Source organism: Daktulosphaira vitifoliae, unplaced genomic scaffold (assembly GCF_025091365.1).
Source record: "Daktulosphaira vitifoliae isolate Bord-2020 unplaced genomic scaffold, ASM2509136v1 Scaffold_4, whole genome shotgun sequence".
Lineage (NCBI taxonomy): Eukaryota > Metazoa > Arthropoda > Insecta > Hemiptera > Phylloxeridae > Daktulosphaira > Daktulosphaira vitifoliae.
Window position 1 is genome coordinate 608,334 of NW_026099575.1, and position 21,125 is coordinate 629,458.

Genomic DNA, 21,125 nt, shown 5'->3' on the forward strand with positions numbered 1-21,125 from the left:
TTTATTCCTATATATATTTTTATGTGTTTATACAAATAAGAGGTATAGCCAAAATTAAAGTAACACCAAAAAATAAAGAAAATATATGTGTTTATTTGTGAAAAACTAGTGACGAACTAAATACAATTTTTATTTGTGCGAACAAGAGTTTAGTCTTATTCAAAAACTACTTTTAATTGAATTTTAAAATTTTGATTAGTCAAATTAACTAGATAATCAGTTTTGTATCATTATTTTTTGAGTTAACTTAATTTTTTGTAAAATATTTTATATTTGTACATTATAGCTTAACTAAACATTTCTTACCTTTTTTAAATTTAAAAATTAATACTACAAAACTAGATAAAAATATTACTTTTAAATATAAACAATTAAGGGTAGCTAGGACTTAAAGATATTTATTTTAGCTTCGATGCGAAGCTGAGAAGGTATTAATTTTACTATGATGTGTTTTTTTTTTTATATGTCTGTTGCCACTTTTTCTCAGCTCTCACTGTACCGATTTCTTTAAAAAATACGCCAAAAGATCACCAATCGTATCTAGTTGGAGACATTATTCTTAAAAATTGAAAAAATTCCCTCGTTCCCCGAAAATGGGGGAAATATCCAAAAAAATTAAAAATTTAAAAATCGGTAAATTTTGTCTTTTTTTTCTTAAAACTTCCATAACTTTTTCAAAAATCAACAAATGAACATATTTTTTTTTTCTAAATACATTATATGTACATATTTCATTTGACATACTTTTTATTAAAATTGGACAATTTTCCTTTATATAGGGGGCGTTCAAAACTTGAAATATTGTAAAAAACATAGATCTTTTTCAACTGAACTTTTGAAAATGTTCCGGAAATAGTGCGTCCTTTAAACATATATCAAATCAAAGGTTATGTTATTAACTATCAAATGAAAAAAAAAAATTTGTCCCAATAATATTTATCTTCTATGTGCTAATGGCTGTCGAAAATTAAAAAAAAATGTAATGTTTGCGATAAAAATCACCTTTTATCAGAATGTTTTTTGTACTTAAAACTGCCATAACTTTTTTCAAAATTGAACAAATAAAAATAATATTTTTTTGTATTGAAACTTTAGATATTTCCCTTTCATGTGATATAATTTTTTTTGAAAATCTAACACTTATTCTGCTTACTGGGGGGATTTAAAATAGTAACTATTTTACAAAAAATTACTTTTTCAACTTAATTTTTGAAAATGTTTCTGAAATATGTTTAAACATATATCAAATTAAAGCTTATTTTATGTACTATAAAAAAAAAAAAAAATTTGTCCTGACGACCTATCTTCTATACGCAAATGCCTACCGTATTCGAAAATATGCTATTTTAACAAATTTTTTTTTTTTAAATTAAACACTGTCTACAGATTTGCATCGAATCGTTTTTTATGATAGTGATTTTAATCACTGTCAGATATCATCTATACTGGACCCAACTATGCCACGACCCCACTGTGCCGGGTTTTTTTTATTTACTTTTAAGTCACGCTAATAAGCTAGATATTTTAATAAAGTTCACTCTTAAATTTTAGGCAATCTTTTTTTAGCGAAATCTAATCTTACTATAACTTTTTAGAGCGTAAATTTTCAAAGAAAAGTTTTTGGTAGATTAATTTTCTAAATATTAAAATCCATTAGTAAAAAATATCTAATGTAGAATATTAAATATACCATATACCTATTAGAGGTGCTAATTAAAAATTGTTTTAACTATATATTATGATATGTAATAATACCTTATATTCTTAGTATATAAAATATTTGTAGCAACCTCTATATTAATTTGTACTAAAATATATTTATTTTTAAATTAAAATTTTTAATCAAATTAAATGTTTGAAAATTTGAAGGTAGTCGTCAAGAGTTTTAATTTCTTGAACACTTATAATTGTAATTGTAACAAGTATCCGTAAATTAAGTAATTTCTATATAATTAGATAACCATACACTAAATATATATATTCTAATTAATTATTACTTTGTAACTATTTTTAAAACATCATTATGACATTTGTCTTAGGTTATAATAAAACAATGGATAATGGTTAGAAAGTAGATCAACATTAAAAGAGAGGTTTACAATAATCATCTATCCTAGACACGGGTTACTACAAAAGCAAAACATTCTTAGTTTTCCTCACCTCAATCCCAACTATTTGGGATCAGCCACCCCTGCAAAAGCAAAACAATATTTTCGTAAAAAGCCATTTGCTTAGGTTCATTTAAATTTACCACAATTTAAATCGTAATATTTTATTTATGTAAATTTTTATTATTTACTTATTGTTTGAGTGCAAACGAAACAAATGATACAGGAGAATCTAAGGACAACCCATCGGGAAACAAAAACTTTGAGGAAAAAGGGATTTTTTTAGCTTTTGTTCACATTATATTTCTGTAATAGATACAGATATGGGCATCAAGTAAGTGAACGTGATTTCCATAATTATGGACAACAGGATCAATAGCAAAATGTTGTCTAAGACAATCAAAAAAGTAGCTCAACCGTATCCCGTTGGAGTCGAAAAGCATGTTTGGTACCCAGTCAGAGTTAAAGAACCTCAACTATGTACCGTATATAAAAATTTACCGTATCCAGTTACTGTATTAAACACATATCCTATCCAGTAGAACAGTTAGTGTCTTACTAAACAAAAGTTCCTTTTAAAATTGAAATACCAGTCCCTTACGAAAAGATTTATCAATCACATTATCAGGAAAGTCTACAGCATTTTAATTAAAAGTGTCACAAAATCATGAAGGCTCTCATAATTATGAATATCAAAATAATCAATCTCGACAAGTAGAAGACGGAGAACAACAAAAACACCTAAACAACCAAGAAAATAACAGTAGTTATTGATAAATTACACGGACTCAGTGATAAAATAATCAATCCAAGTGGTATTTAATTAGTATTTAAAATAATTAGCATAAATATATATTAATAAACCTAACTACTTCCTCAGATAATATGAAATATATTTAGTCTTTGCTATTTTATTAAATAATAAATAATTATTAAGTCATATTTTTTGATGAGTAATTGTAAATCCTTAGTAATTTTTTATATCAACATTTTTTATAAAAACTAAAAAAGACTAATTATTTTATTATTAGTCTATTGTTTATATATTTTTATTGTTTTTCTTTAACTAATATATTTATAGCTTTTTTATAATATTATTGTTCAAAAGTTATGTGTGTAGCCGGTAAAGTTACACATAGCTCGAGTTGGTATTACCCCTCTCAATGTAATGACAACAATCGTGTCCGGCACTACCGGCACCTTGCGAGCACTACGTCGGTGTACGCGATTGAAGTCGTACCGCATCTCTTGAGTCTGATGACTCGTGGCCAGTGAGCTGTCGTGTTTTTAATTTGTTTCATTGTTTTTTGGTTGGTATTGGCCTGTTTAGGTGACAACCAACACTTTATATTACCAGTTACGTGCTATTACTCGAGTGCTCAACGGAAATAGAGCAGCGGAGGTTGACATTCCATACGCAAAAGGAACAATTACTTTGGGAAGCGTTTTAGCAGTCCATTCAACGTTAATTGCACTATGGATAGCTGATGGCTGGGTGATGTTTCGTTTTTGTTTGTTTTTTTTTACTATTATTATTCTAATGTTAATATATTGATATATTGAATATTTATTAGTTTATATATATATATATGTATAATAAAGTTACTGTTTGGAATTGATATTATACGATTGTCAAGTAAAACCCCCCGATCCGTCATTTATGTTAAGATAATTAACTTAACGTTAAAAGTATAAAGTAGTGAACTAATTTACTCTGGGAATTGTAAAGTTTCATTTCAATATATTTTTACAATTATTATATACTTTGTATACTTACGAACAGTATTATTTTATATACGAATAATTTAAATTTATTTATTACTTTATTAATTATATATTTTTAAAAATAATAAACTATGTATCTATATAAGCTTTAGCTTTCAACGTCGGGAGTATGTTTGATACGCATCACAAGAGAACGTTTTTTTAGATTTTGTTGTGACTGATAGCGCCACTCGCGCTGCCACCACCGGTTGTGCGAAGATTCCTTATTACGTTGGATGCTAGTGTACGTGATTCTTATGTTTCGCCGAACTATTATCGGTTCCTTTTGTGAGTTTTGCGTTCTCGTCACCATTGCTAGCCCTTGCTACGTGGTTTTATGGTGCACCTAGCTCATAGTCGCTTTAATGGATTAACCGCCTTGGTGATTCGTCGTGGGTATAAAATTGCTATACCAGTCTATGGCATTGTGCGCCCTTCGTGTACATAACAAGTGCCTCCGTTTGTATCGACTTCCCTTGTAGTCTTCAACATCTTAATGTAAAGTATTCCAACTGTTCATTTCTCACCGTCATCAGTCATCTTTCATCTATTGTACGTTACACAGTTAAGTTTTTATTTGTTTGTAATTATTATATTATATTTCATATATTTTGTTCAGAGATGCCTTGTTGGCCATTTTATTATTAAGTGACATCCCCCCCCCCAATCCACAATTCTATGATAATTTATATATATATATATATATATATTGTTATTTTAATATATAACTCCTTGTCTTATAATTCTTATTATTTTATTTAGTGTAAGTACCATCCTCAATCTTATATACAGTCCACTCCCTATTTCTTTCTCCGGCATAATTAGATAACCCAAACGGACGTTAACTAACCCGCATATTATAACCGGGCGTTCCGTTCAAACAAGATCATATTTCTAAAATACTCATCTTTAATTTCATAGGTTAATTTTGAAGAAAATTGAAATATGAGTCATCTAATTAATAAAAGTTGTTCGGTCATTTTTTTAATACCCAATTTTTAATTTTATAACTTTTGTGACAAGTTCAAAAATGGCTAAACTAAAATATTTTGTGAATTAATATGAGTTGACTTATATAAGATTATAAAACTTGAATAATTTAGGCTATTAACAAATGTTTCAATATTTGAAGTTGCAATTAAATTTAAAAAATAACTTGCATATATTCTATGTATAGGTAAATAAATACTTTTAATCTCATCATTATCATATTTCTAATCTAAATTTTTCAGATTATCAAAAATTGATACAAATTTCATTACTTTATGTTCAGCCTCTAAAATATCACTAAATTCAGTAAATTCCTTACAAAATTTGATCCGTTATCAGTTTTACACAAAAATACTTAATTCTAAATTTGAAGTTATTGATAAATTTAAGAATATATTTTGACGAGAACATCTTATGTTTTAATCATCTTTAAGGGATAGTATTTTAAAATAACTGTTATTTACTTTCCTAAATCAACTAATTTACTTGCTCTTTTTTAAAATAATATTTTCGTGTTATAATTTAATAAGATAAGATTATTAATAATTTTATATTTACTAACAAAAACACTGGCCTAAATTTTTTTTTTTAGTAATATAATAAAAGTTGAAAATGAAATAAATTTTTATGCTGATCATATAAACTTCATCTCTTTTAATCGTGAATCCGACACATTTAGCCGACAGTAGTGGCGTACTGAGGATTATAGTACTGTGGTCTTTCTTACTTATGAGTGGCCACTATGCAGGGGATGGTGGGGGTGTCCACCCCTATGGACATAAGAATCAGTCGCCAAATTTTCTATCCTAAGTGACCTTTTTATTTTTTGCAAAAAATGTTAGTGGACACTGGTAAACTAATATGTAGTCGGTAGTTTTTCAAACTAAAACCCAACCATATTGGGAAGGCTATAAACGTAAATGCAGTAGTACTATAAAGTATGAATAAGGACCCCACCAAAACGGCCGGGGATATATGGTGAAAGGCATAGTCCCCCTCACCCACATGATGTGGGTTTACTCTGTCATATGTTGACGGGCAGTGTAAACGGCCGGGGGGATATGATGAAAGGCATATGACCCCCTTCCCATGAAAGGTTAAGAGTATAATGGAGGGGTTCTCTCATGGCAGTAGATATCACAAGTATGGAGGGTTAATCTACATGTGGGAATACATAAGAAGGGGAGGTGATGATGAAACTCATCATAAGGTGATCATTTATGATATTTAAGTAAATAAATAAATATGTACTATATTATACTATTTCATAGATAAAATATTTATACGTTAGAAATAATATTTTATCAAATTCTTTTTTAACACGTTTATATTAGTTTCACTTGTATGTGTGTTAGATACACATTAATGTGAGGTGACGCGATATATTTAACATGAAAACACGGTAAGTGAGAGAGAGCAGGTCAGTGATCACATCATACACGTTTGTGTTTGTCACGACAGGTATGCCGCTGACACAACGCAATTTATTTTCACTTTCTATAGCCGTCTAGTGACCGGAGATTCCGCGTTTTTTTTAATACACGCCGCGACCATCATAGTGTTTTTTTTCTACTAAAAAACCACCACTTTCGTAACGGTACGGCGGCGCTGCTGCTTAGACCGGTCCCTGCAACGTATGGCATTGAAAACTAATTTCATTCGCGCTTTATCATTCGGTCGTTTCGGTCATATCGATGCCAAGTATTTGGATCGTGTATTACCTTGTAACCATAGTCGTTGAACTGAGCTGCTTATCGTTTTTTTGAATGTGACGGTGTTGTTTGCCCTTCCTGTATCCGGATTTCACATTATTCATCAGCTCCAAACGGCAGTGGGTAATTATTAATAATTTTTTTTATTGTTATTTAACGGATTTACAGTCCACATAATATTTATTGGTTATAAACAGGAGATGTATGTTATTATTTTCATTATTAATTTTGCTAATTCTATTTATCATTTTGGTCTTGTTTGTTTGTTATTTTTTATCATAACAGAAAAATATCATATTGTGATTATTATATATATATATGTTATTTTTTTCTTTCTATTTAGTATATTGTGAGGCTCAATTTCCACATTTTTATATTCTCCTTTCCTTCCGCTAAGGCATGGCCAAAATATGAATTTTTTGTTTGGCCATTGATTATCTTTACGCACTTACTGCGGTATTTTGGATAAGTGCCTATTTGCGGCTTAGAATTTATATAGCATTTGATTTTCCGTCGTTGTGAAAAACAAAAGACACTACAATGCCGCGTAATAAGAACGTCAACATTGTACCGGAACAATCGCTGTGTTAGTGCGTGCGCGAGCCGCTCGTCTAAACTACAATTATTTGTTTCATGCGCGGACACAGTAGATAAATACACAATGCAATTTGAAGCACAACAGGATGCAATACTAGACGCGCTCGTCGATATCGATCGCGTAAAAGAATTCGAATCAAAAGACGAAGTTATTGCCGATGAATTCGAATAAATGTGCGGAAAAATTAAATGTGTGTTATTATCAACAAAACCGGTTTTTCATATGGAACAAGGGATGAATAAAAACGAAACGTATGCCAGACCCGTGCACGCAGTTTCTTTTCCGAAATTTGATTTGCCTAAGTTCGACGGAAATATAACAGATTGGTGCTCTTTTCGTGATACATAAGAAGATCTGGTGCATAATAATATAGAAGTTTCTGTTATCATGCGCTTTCATTTATTAATGTCGTGTTTGTCCGCTCCTCCACTGACGATTATAAAATCTGTGCCACTAACGGCGGATAATTATATGATAGCGTGGAACGCATTTAACGCCCGCAACGAAAACGTAGTTCTGTTTTAAAGGTTATCCAACAATAAATTCTATGTTTATTCTACACAAAAAAAAATTAATTTGAAAAAAATTTAAGATATTTGAGTTTAACTATTACCAAAAATAATTGCTGTCTTTTTTTATTTGTAATATTCCTTTCTGGATGCTCAATTACTGCATTAGCTATTCTATTTCTTCTTTACTTAAATTTTAATTTATTAATATTAGTATAAATTTGAAAATTTAAAAATATAAATTCAATTTTTAGAGATTACAACTACAAAGAAATTATTACCAATGAAACTAAAAGACTGTCTTCTCCAGTGTCCTCAGATTCTAATTCTAGTAGATTATCAAGTCCCAAATCAAATTGTAGTAATAATTCAACTTTAGTCCATTACAAGAAACGTGTATCAAAAACTTTTGTGGAAAGTCAAAATGATACAATGAGTAAGTACTTAACATTACTTTTCAAATGTTTCATAATTTAGTAATATTTCATTTTATATTATCAGATTGTTTCTTACCTGATCCAAATGTCAATCTACAAACTTTGGCTGATGTTGCTCTTCGTAACATTCCATTTTAAACTAAAGGTAATTGTTTTTTCTATTTTTTATAATGTAATATTAATAAAACTATAGTACTCTAATGTAGTTAATATGTTACTTAATATTAATATTAAATACAAAATTTTTTTAATTTAGTTAAAAAGTTAAGAGCTATTAAAATAGCAAAAGAAATCATAAAAACATTTGGATTTTGATGATTTTACTTAGAATTTTTAAAAATTTAAAAACCTATTTCCAAAATTGTAACCAAAGATTAATAAATATAATGGGAAATTAATTAAACCACATGCCCCATATAAATAATGTATACCTACACCCCTTAAGCTCTGTATAATTTATTTTTATTGGATTTAATTGTTAATGGTTATATATATTTTTAAACTTGCATTTTATTTTTCAGTTACAGCCAAATATTGAATTTATAAGTGGTTCAGAGACTAACTGATATATCAATATATCAATATCTAAACTATTTTATCTACCAAATTTAGTTTTCAATTCTTTAACAAATTATTAGACCAATTTATGAAAATTCGTTTTGTTTGATTTTATTTTGTATTTTTATCAAACTATGATATTACATTTTTGTGTATTCAATCACACATATACTTCTAAGTATAATGAAATTAATATTACATTTTAATGTACTGTTTAAGTTTCTTAAAGAAATGATATTTATTTCCTATAATAAGAAGTTTTTATATTGCTCAAGAAAATATTTATGATAAAACACTTGACAAGCAATGACAATTTTACATGTGTATTGTGACTTTTAGATGTTGATTATTGCTCAAAGTTATAATTTGGTCAACTTGTTCAACAAATTATTATCGTTGTCAAAAACTCTGAAAAAAATTTCCTTATCTTTTTTCTGTATATAATGTTTTCCATATCGCGGATTATATTAATAGATTTTATTTTATCAATGTATGTTAAATAAACAAAATTCTGTTTTATTTGTATTTTTTGAACAAAATTTCCAAGTAATTTTGTAATAATGTATAATTGATTTTATCTAATTAAATTACATTTTCTGATATGTTTCTAAACTGATTGTATGTTGTAAATATTATTGATCTCGAATTGTGTATTCAATTAAATCTTTAAGTTATTTAAGCACATTCGACTATACTTAAGAGACTTAGTTAAATTTATATAATGTTTAATTTATCAAAACTTATAAAATAATTATTACAATTTATATATATATAATTTTTTTTTTCATTCTCATATTTTGCTTATAACCATATTGATTTTTCTCAGTTTTATCATTTTTCTACCATTTATGTTAGTCCAATACTTATATATTATGATCACACGAAATGTCAATATTATAGTTACAAGTTCCTTTATTTTTACATTTCCTCTAAGTTGTACCAATGTTATTGTTATAGTTATTTTTGTATTATTATTAAACAGTATTCAATTTCTGCCTCTTAATTTTTTTTTTTTTTTGTATTTTGTTAATGTCATAATGATGTATATTTAAATGTTACAACTTAACTTGTAACTAAAGAAGAATAATTATATTAAATTAAGCAATAATTTTCAAAAATCTTTATTTAAATTATTAAATATCAATATTTTATTATGAATTATTTTTTATGTTGTGTTTGTTATTACAATTTGATGATCGTATTGTTACATTGAAGTTTGTAAAATAATTGGTTTTTTCTTACAATTAATAAATACTGTGTTTAATTTCTATATGTAGTATACTTTTTTTGTTCATTCAAAATAATATATTGTTCTTTTTAAGTTACTTCGTTATTTTAAATTTACTTATTTTTTTTTACTGATATTGTCTATTTAAAATATTAGTGGTGCAAGTTCAATATAGTGCAATATTTTATTATAATGTTTAAAATATGTTTTTAATAATTAAATATCTTCACAAATAATAGGAATAAAGAATTCGTTTTTATACTAAATTAATTAGAGTAGATGGTGTGTATACTACAATAATCAGTCACAGGCAAGTTACCAATAAATACGACAGGAGGTGACTGCATCCTAATAATTTTGTATATCACTAACACCACTGATGTGTTTCCAATAAAACCTATTAAAATACAGTGATATACGCAATAGACAAAATAATAGTTACTCTAATTAAATTCGCAATTCTTTTTGTAGCCAGTCACCAAATGATTAGCTCTAAAAACCTATATTTTCTCTATTAAAATCGTTTTTTTTAATTTATTTTTTGAAAATATTGCTTAGAAAAGAACAAGTATTGATTTATATTAGATAAAATTAATTTTTTGTCAATTATTTTTTTAATAATTTTGTTTGTAGTCTTCGTATTTGAAATATTTCACTCTTTGACTATTAAAATAATAATATATCACTGTTATTTGTAACCTATTAATTTAGTTAATTCTATAAAAATGAAAAACATATTCAAATAACAAACAATATTTTTATTTTAACACGTAACTTATAACTAATGACAAAATATAAAGTTTATAACAATAGAAAAAAATGTAACTTTGATTTTTTTTTAAATTTAACAAATAAAATAGTAATTAGTTTTTAAATTATTATTTACAAAATACATATTAACAGATATTTTTTAAGTTCAAGTTTTAAATACGTCGAAAGTAATGTTAAAATGAGTGATAAAAATTTTTAATTATATTTGAAGTATATAAAATATATATTTTTTTGAAAAATATCATCAACAGAACATCTCTATGGTGGCCTTATATGATTTACCTATGCATACGAACTATATTGATTTCCAAAACAATACAAATTATATTGTAAAGTTTCGTTGACAGGTTAATTTATATGCTAAATTATTATAGCATATAAGAGTTTATGGACTATAAATACGGAAGAAATTATTTATTTAAAGTTACTAATAGCCCATGGTGTCTTTATCGATGAGATAAACAAAGAATTTATTATCCTCTTCATTAACAGAGTTAATCAACCTCATATCGTCGATTGTTGAAATAAAAGCACAAATTTGCGAATTTTCAGTAGTTTCCTCAAAAGGTCCAACAACTTTAATGATTTCATATTTTTCACCATATAAATTTATATTAGCTAGAGATGTATTGACAAATACTACATTTTTATTACGAATAAAATAACTTCCTTTGATCAGCACTTCATCGACCGAACTACGATGTTAAATGTAATGATCGTATAATCGTTCATTTTTTCATAACCATTAACAATGTTAATAGAAAATAAATCGTTGAGGTATACAAAAGACGTACCAATATCCAATGAGCACACAAACAGCGAGCAAGATTCATCTATGTCAAAATATTCTACCGTATTATCAAGTAATGGCGACGTTTCTAAGTTTTCACATATCTCTTCCAGCTGTTCGTGCAATGTCTTTTACTAAGACAGCACCAAAGATAGCGTCGTCAACTTGGACACATTGGTCACTGGTAAGTTTATCATTTTGAATCTGCAATTCCGTAGAAGTCGGTTTGATGAAATTTTTTACTATATCACCGAAACTGTCAAACTGCTCTCGAGAACAAATCATTACGGTGTAATTAAAACTAACTGAATTCTCTAAATGTTCAACGTCCAGTTTATCAGTCACAACGTTTCCATTTCCATTAAAAAATTTTTCTAAGTTCTGGGCGTTTTTAAATTCACCAAAATTCTTATGGGTACGGTTATAATGTCTGTCATAAATTTGATCAATTTCATCTCGCCATATCAAATAGACAATACGTTTGACTGTTTCCAGTACAACTGTTATACTTAACACAACTGTATAAAGAAAAAAAACGATGGCGTGTAGAAATTTCATATTGATTTTTTATATTACGTGAGTAAGACAAAATGCACATAAACTTCAAACACGAACTAAAGCAGATAATAATTTAATTGACTATTTATAGGCCTTTAATTTCTAAGGTATAATGCCAAGTTTATAAAATAAACAAGAAAATTGTTTAATTTAATGTAAAAAATGGCATAGTTGCATACAATAGTTAAATCTTATTTCACCCAATATAATAAATTTGTTTTAGTCAATTACAAAAAAAAGTTTTCATTCATGTTTAATTACAAATAAGTGTCTACTATACTCTATGTATTTCCTTTGAACAATATTGGATTTAATAACTGTATTCTAAAAGATAAGTTATTAAAACTGTATAGACTAATTTGAAGTTTACTAATTCTCGGATTTTCAAATACCTAAAGCATTTAAGTTGAAGTATCGATAAAATGAAATTATATCAGCATTAAATAATTAAATAAGTTTCAAGTTATTTCCATATATTGTATAATTTTAATCAGAATAATAATGAATCTTCATCTTCAACAACTTTTTTTAAACAAAATAACCTTAATATTTAATGAACATATGTATACATTATAAAAGAAAATAGTAAAGGGTAATATAATATAAAAAATAACAACCAAAAAAGACATTTTTTGAAAAGCCTGAATCAGAAGTCTGAAATTTTTTTATGTATAAAGGCGAAAATACTGAGTGCCCCGACCAAGAGGTGTTTTCGAGTCGGCGGCATAACAATCTTTATTCTACCTATTACTGTTTTTTAAAAGAAATTGTAGTCTAATCCAATAAAATTAATCTTTTCGAAATTAAAATTTTGTTATAGAGGTGACATGTTTAACATAACACTAAACGGTCACATCGAAATAAAGATAATTTTTATATAATTACTGAGTAATAATTTATAATACTCAATTGAAATTTCTATAGTTAAGGCATTGATTATAATTGTTATAAAGATTATAATAAATAGTTAATTGAATAATTATTTTAAATATTGATAGCATTAATTTGTAAGTCTTTTTTTTATGAAAAAAATGTAATATTTTCTATTCTTATGATTAGCTAACATTATTTGTTAATAAAAATTTGTTAGCTTATAAATAAACGTAAGTTAACTTTATAATTTTGTTCGAGTTGAGCAGATCAACTGTATGCTACAGCGTTATAATTTTTATATAATAACTGGATAATAATTTATAATACTGTAATATTCTCCTTTGGAATATTAATAAAATCAATTCGTTTCGTAATATTTTAAATATGTGTGATATATCAGACAAGGATTATGCCCATGCAAAAAAAGTTTGGGAAAAATTTAATTGTTCAACATTGAGAGATTATTCAGATTTAAATTTAAAAACTGATGTTTTTCTTTTGGCTGATATATTTGAAAATTTTAGAAAAATGTGTTTAGTTAATTATGGGCTTGATCCTTGTTATTATATCACAACTCCGGGGTTGAGCTTTGATGCTTGTATAAGGTCATCCCTGATCTATATGGTTATGTGACAACTGTCACGAGGTATTGGTGTACATCAACTATCAACGACTCAACGGACATCAACTTTAACCTTTAATACTTTTATAGTTTTTTTTATATTAAATTGCTTTTAATTTACAATAGTTAATTTTTCTTTTTAATCCTACTGTGGTCCGACAATACAGTGTCTCGCCCAGTGGGTTGGTGACCCTTTCTTTTCAAGGCGCCATGAAAGTTACAAATTTTTCGTTGCAGCCAATTCGTTTGATTTTTTTTATATTTGTAACCTTTCACCTGTTACTATGATTTTTAAATGCAACCAAGATGTCATCGTTCGACCTGTACTATTTGTGAGACATTCTTCTTTATCAGGACGTCTCCCAAAAGGGGAGGATGTTTGGCCGCCGATAAAGTGTAGCTTCACTTGCGTGCCATCGGTTAACACGATCTGAATTTTTGTGCGTCGTTGTGTACAGCGATCCAGTCTGGCGCTTATATTAGAAATATCCTATGACTGATAGTGGAGTGCCTCAACCCACAGCTAAGTTCCGTGATCGGTGTTTGTCACCAGGAGAATTTTTCAGTAGTATTAGTAATAATCTATTGTTATTGTAATAATGTTATTTTAACTAAAATTTATTTTGTTTTATTAAATTTTTTTTACTGATTTATAAAAAATTTAATTATAACATTATGCATTTATACATTTTTTTATATACAGTCCACTCGGGTTCTAGGAATATTTTAACTATATCAATATCTATTCACTAGAAAGTATAACACATATTATAATTTTTTCTTTTCATAAATTTATATAATCTTATTTCTAGTATTTCAAAAAAAAATTTCATATCCTCCCACTTTCCTCTTTTAAGTAGTAAAACTTATTTTTTTTTTAATTAAAAACATATTTGTTTAATTAACTTAAAATTAAAGCAATGATCTAATAAGTGTTTTAAAAGATATTAACATTTTTCAATAATCAAAATGTAGATTAAATTTTTTTATGTACTTTTAATGACTTCTTTATCATTCTTAGATGAGCTACTTTCTATGTTAGGACGATCAATATCATTAGGAGATTATTCAATGGATTGTTTTTTTCTTCCAGCTTATTATTTGTGTCATCGGTAGACACAAGTGGTGAAAAAACGTCGTTCCATGTTCTCTAACCCAAATTTTCAATATTAACTTCCAACTTTAAAATTATTTAAGTTTAAAAGTGAGTGTTATATACTACATCGACATATTAGTTTACATATATTATTTAATAGTTAAAAATAAAATAATTTATTAAAATTATAAAATTTTAGTTTTTGAATTATATTCACAATCTACTTGGAGTAAAATTTTTTTTTTTTAATTTTAAAGGTTATGTCTTCATCAATATAAAATTTGTGATCTGAGAATGAATGGCAAAAGATACAAAAAGATAAAAATTAACACAAAGTAAAACTAATAGTTTCTCAACTGAATCTGTGCTGGTTGTTATGTGTTACAAACAAATACAAACAATTAATTTTTGTAGTTTAAAAATGAAGAAAATATTAGATCTAACTCAGCAAGTCCGATTGGATTCTCTAATAGTTCACACTCGTTGAAAAAACCAAACGCTTTCGACGAGAATGGGTCTTCAAAGAAGTTAAGGTCTATATCTTCGATGTCTGAATAGGAAAATGAATCGCGAATCTCACAATATTCTGAAATTGATTACGATTATAATGGTATAATTGTGATTTATTCACTAAACTTCAACGAAACACATTTGCAATTATTGTATTTTTAATTAATAAATACTTTTAAAATAAACAAGACTTTTCTCTAGCTCAGCACGGCCTACTGCACGCAAAAAAGTCTGTTTACGAAAAAAAGCTCAAACTCTATCCTGAGGAAATGACAGTGGAAGAGATTTGATTACTCGAGTGCCATGATAATAAATCGGATGACAGAATCGTGAAAAGATCACAAAAATATCTTCTTCAGAAAACGAATCCCTGAGTTCTGATTATTCAGACTACGAATAAAATTTTGATGGTAGAACATTAATTTTTAATCTAAACGGATCTCAAAAAAATGTAGAAAGAAAAATTTTTGTCGAGTTGATTTTTAACTATGCAGAGTTGTGTCATGCAATTTAATCGATCAAATTTTTTTTATATAATGTTCCTCACATTTATTTTTTTAATTGTTGAAATATTCTTATTGTTTATTTGTTACTCATATTGCTTCTTACTTTTGTTCATTATTTTTTTCAACTAATTATACTATATTTATTCATTTTCTATACTTTTAATTTGTTTTATTTTAATAAATGTTATTTGAACTGTTTATAATAAATTTATATAATTATCAGTGGTTCTTTTTTATTTAATATTGGTATCATAAAAATTAGAAAGAATAGTAATTAAATAAGCACATAAATCTGTATTTCCTCTATTATTTATTGAATAATCAAATAATATATTTTATTATTTTCGCTTTTCCTGGTTTATATAAGTTACTTATGTAATTTAAAAGCAATTTTTGTCGTTTTTCAAACAAAAAATAAACATTTTTTCATTTTAAATTAAATAATTGTACAATTTCACAAAATTATTTATTTATTTATATAATTCAACGGGCTTGGCCCTTTTTTAAATAGATATGTACAATTTATACAAAAACTACAATTTTTTAAGTACAAAACAAATTATGTGTTATTAATAATGTTGCTGAAGTAAATTGGTTTATGTTCTATCAGTGAGTGAACTAGTCAGTCATTGTTAAGTAACACAATCTACGTGATACATTTTTAATCATCCCAACTGGCTTTATTTTATTATTATCTGTTTTTTGTATAATTTAATATGTTTTATGTTTAACTACAGTGACAAAGTCACTCCAAAAACATCGTTATGAAACTTTTGGTAAGCAATGTGCGTTAAAATTTTTAATTAATATGTATGTCTAATAAACATAGGACTCATATTGTTAGAACACAGTTTTATTACTATACATACAGAGTAATTGATTTGTCATTAACCACTAATTTTTTCCTAATTTAATAATAATATTAAAAAATTTTTCGTTTTTTGTTTAGTATTATTTCGTTTGTGTAGGATCAAAGGAAAGTACTGTTATGGTAAAAGTTGATGAGGAATAAAGTAACACTGGTTGAAGTTCTACTTGGCGTTGAGCCGTTTAATAAAAGAAATGAAACGAGAGTTGTAACACAAATGATAATATGCGAACAATAATAATAACAATAGTATTACTTTGAATAACCGTTGACAGAAAAATAAAAGTTAATCGAAATTGCGGTGGCGTTTTTTGGTTGGTCCGGTGGACGGCGTATCCAATGTGATAGGTGTCACGAAGATGACTGACTTCACGTATTATTGCGGCGGGGTATTCGACGCTAGGCATTTGTTGGACTTTACACCACGACGATAACGCGTGTGTGTAACGGTCCGGTTTACAGTGAAGCGGTGGCTGAGAAGGAGCTGATACGACCGCGGGGTGTCAACGTGTGACAACGCCGTGGCCGTGTCAGTACCAACAAAAAAAAATGTGTTCATAATAATTTTAACCAATTATTCTTGTTGAACTTTGTGTTTAATCCATAAATGTACTCTCACCTAAGTTTAAATTTAATCACAGTTTTTAAATTTTGTAATTCATATTTTTAATCGTTTTTTTTTTGTAAAAACTTTTAAGACGAGATGTTTTATTTTAAATATGTTTAAATTATTTTTTTACGAATATTAATATTAAAAGAGAAATATTTCATGCTAAATTTATAACGTTAATGCGCAAAAACCTAACCTCTTTCCTAAAGTTATAAATATAAATTAAAAAATATTTTACAATAAAATGATAAAATACGACTTGAGATTTTTCACACGTAACCTACCGACCATATGCCAATTACAATTTATAACACCTCTAAATAATATATTTTAAGTTAGATAAAGTACCTAGTTATGCTTATACGAATAACTTAAATATCTCATACATGCACTACATAAATACGATAAATATCTAAATGTTTACTTGCATGATTGGATTATATTTTTTAACAATTTTAAGCGTATGAAATTAGGAAATTCATATAGTCAACCTAATGGACACGTATACACGAAATTGGTGTATTGGACAATTACAAAATAAAACGGTTAAATGGTACCAGGAGTTCATGAATAATAGTCGTATTTTTGATAGCCCCCATTTTATGGCGTATAAGAGTGTTGGCCGATTGAATATATTGAAAAACAGTACCAGGGATTCAGAAGGTTAGTTTTAATTTACTCAAGGGTCGTGATAGTACAGTGTGATGATCGGCTTCTATTCTTGTAGTCGTTATAAGCATACCACGCAACGTGTTGGTTAATGGTACAGAATTGCTATTCACCTTTGAATCAATTACAATCATGTAATACTAGGATATATAATAATTAATGAATTATCCTTTCAATAACAATAACAATACACAATTAAAGAATAATTCAACTATTAAACAAACCAATTTGTGTGCATATAGGAATTTTGAAATGGTAACTCTGAGATTAAAATTATCTAGGACAAAGGGGGAGAACAATAATCTTATCTCCTAAGGGATCTTAAAAGACTAAAGGACAAAAAACATAACTTAACAACAAATGAAAGAACACAACTAACTGAACCACTTACTAGTCCCTAACATAGAATTATAAAGAATAATTTTCTTAAATACTGATGCGTAATCCAAAGAATAGGCCGCACAAATGATGTATATACATACATACAAATTAATTAAGTAATTGGCCGTTTTTAAATATTAACACAATTATATCAATACACAAATACGTATCGCTTTACAAAAATTGCATAAAAGACACAAAACTCTAATCAAAAACTGTTGCGGCGAGTTATGTGGTTGCGTTCAACTTGCGGCCCGGATGGAACCGGTTGCGTGTAGTGGGTGAGGGTGCGATAGTATGTCGGTACCAAATTCGCCATATGGTGACTCGTCGCCTTGTCTACCAGTCAACCATTGTAAAGTCCAGTTGATTAGTTATAATCCGATCATTGATGTTCTGCCCAGGTCTGATTATTGAATTCTACAACACTTAATGTAATTGGGGACGCCCAATTATAAAGTTTACTATTAATTACACTAATATTGTTATTATAGACAAATTTCTTTTGAGTTTCTTTATTTACTAAGTTTTTGGGATTTCCTTTTATTCACGTCCTAAGTCAATCAGGCCAACCGATATTTAGGAGCCTGTAGACGAACAAAAACAGAGCAACCATTAATGGCGTACGTCAGAAATGGAACATAATGCGCTCTATGTAATGCATAACGTGTGATGGTCTTATCACAATGTCAAGGGGGGGGAAACACCCGACGGCAACTTTTTGTCACATTAATAGGTAGACGGCTAATATCGAGAAAGAAACGGGTGAGCACCAGCTTTAAGCGTAGGGCGGTACCGTGTCAATACAATAAGCACTATCATACAGCATAAAGCTTTCTTATATTTATTTATTTGTTTTAATTTATTCAACTTTACTCTAGGTAAGAATTGAAAAAAATTTTATTATAGAAATTCTTATTTAAGCTAATGCATTCTAAAAAATTTTGAATCTTTTTATGTATAATTTTTAAGCAATTCCAAATTATTTATACGTTATGGTTTATTATATACGTTAGGTGTATTTATTAACCAATGTTGGATATTTNATATGTGTATATATTATCCAATGTTGGATATTTGTGGATTTGGTCCATTCAGGAGCAACGAGGTTCTATCGGAGTTGTAGAGTCCGAGGGTTTAGAACAATAAAGACAAGTAGATATAAAAAAAAATTATTAAAGTTTCTCTATAGAGGTATTACAAATGACCTAACTGGTGAGTACCTGAAATAATACACTGAGGCAACGAAGAGGCGGTGGCCAACTCACGAATACCATGTAATGTGATTATGTATAAGGTACGAACTAGTCAGTAACAATTAATAAAGTTTGAATATAAATATGTGATCTATTGCTTTATCATTCTTTAATCAGATTATTAATTCTAAATAATTGGGTTAATATAAATTTACTTACTTCTTTTATTTGGCTTATACAAAGATCGTCAATGTNCTCTTTTATTTGGCTTATACAAAGATCGTCAAGGTTTGCGTAAAGATTTTTATTGTCTCTTTTAAATAAATAAAGTGTTAACGCAAAATAATTTTATTCGTTATCGCTTTAAAATATACCGAAGACAACATGGGGTCACGACTAGTTTGATCAAAATAAATCAGATAGAAGAATTCTGAATTCTTTATTGAATTCAGATCTTCAAAAAGAAGAGAGAATAAATGTCTCTAAGAAAATCAGTGCCTTTTTATATTATTTTTAATTACCTCCATCATGGGTTGTTGCCGTCAGCGGTTTTAGTGATTTTCAGTTTATTGTATAAAATTTAAACATAACATGATAGTTATTTTAAGATAAGATGCATAGTATACAATAATCAATTTAACACATATATACATATATAATGGCTAGTGTACAAATGTGTATATGTTATGACAGATAAATTAATTGTTTGTATACAATTGGTATTAAATATTGATATATTAAATTATATTAAATATAATTAAATTATTAATTAAATATTAAATATTGTTAAACGTAAGATGCATAATTCAGAGCATTGTACATATTACGACAAAAGATACTTAGATTAATAAGAATTTGTCGGTATTACAAAATAATGATATAATATAAATTCAAATATTATGTATTGTTCTTTTTACATGAATCAATTTGTAATATGTTGCGATTTTAATTAAATTTTATACAGCGTGACTGAAATCTAACTGATAACTTTTATCTGATATGTTTAGGAGATGATGCAGTTTTGGGACTGTGAAGATATTTTTCTCCCTCACATAAAACTACCGTTAACGTAATTTTTCTACAACACGAATAGCATGTGCATAATCCTACAATGTTACCAATATACACATGTTGGATTGTTCAGGTTTAAATTATAAACAAATTATGTTCAACTAGGGAAATACGGAGGAAAATAGATACCTTGGGTAAATGGGTCAGCCAGTAACTTATAAATGTTGTCAGTTATATCTAACACGCTCTATAAACATCAGGGTCGTTACATTTTAAACACGAAATGTTTAAAACGTAAAAAATATCAAGTTGGCCGACCCTAAGTAGTTGGGATTAAGATAAGGAAAATGAAAAAGAGTATGTTTGAAGTACTGTCTATCACAAATTTTCAATAATCCGTCCAGTTCTAAAAACAAGTTAGTTCAATATAAATTGAAAACTAAATATGTGACATACAAAAAAAAGAACAAGGCAGTGTAAATTCAATGAAATNGTGAAAACTAAATATATGACATACAAAAAAAAAGGAACAAGGAAGAAGACATACAAGAAAAAGGAGTAAATTCAATGAAATTAGAATAAGAATGAACATATCGGTCAACTAGGCATATCGTTACTATACTCAACAAAAATCAAAAAAAATGATTCAGTTTTTGAAAAACAGTATTCATATCAATTTTATTAAAGCCTGTAAAATATTATTGTAGTTAAATTACTATGCTTAAGCAAATAATAAAACTAATGTATCAAATAACTTAAA

The 21,125-nt window shown here is 27.5% G+C and overlaps 1 protein-coding gene and 1 long non-coding RNA gene across 4 annotated transcripts in view; both read left to right on the top strand.

Moving 5' to 3' along the window:
- The window catches only part of LOC126903807 (uncharacterized), a 129,493-nt gene that overhangs the window by 81,036 nt on the left and 27,332 nt on the right, over positions 1-21,125 (top strand). The window lies entirely within an intron of this gene.
- Positions 5,447-8,989, top strand: LOC126903790 (uncharacterized). Of its 3 annotated transcripts, none has more exons than XR_007703595.1 (4): positions 5,447-6,693; positions 7,936-8,117; positions 8,183-8,263; positions 8,640-8,989. It is a non-coding gene; the product is annotated as an uncharacterized LOC126903790 (long non-coding RNA). The 3 variants fall into 3 exon arrangements; XR_007703594.1 differs by having other exon boundaries at positions 5,451-6,697; positions 8,640-8,987; XR_007703596.1 differs by lacking the exon at positions 5,447-6,693 and adding an exon at positions 6,760-7,699.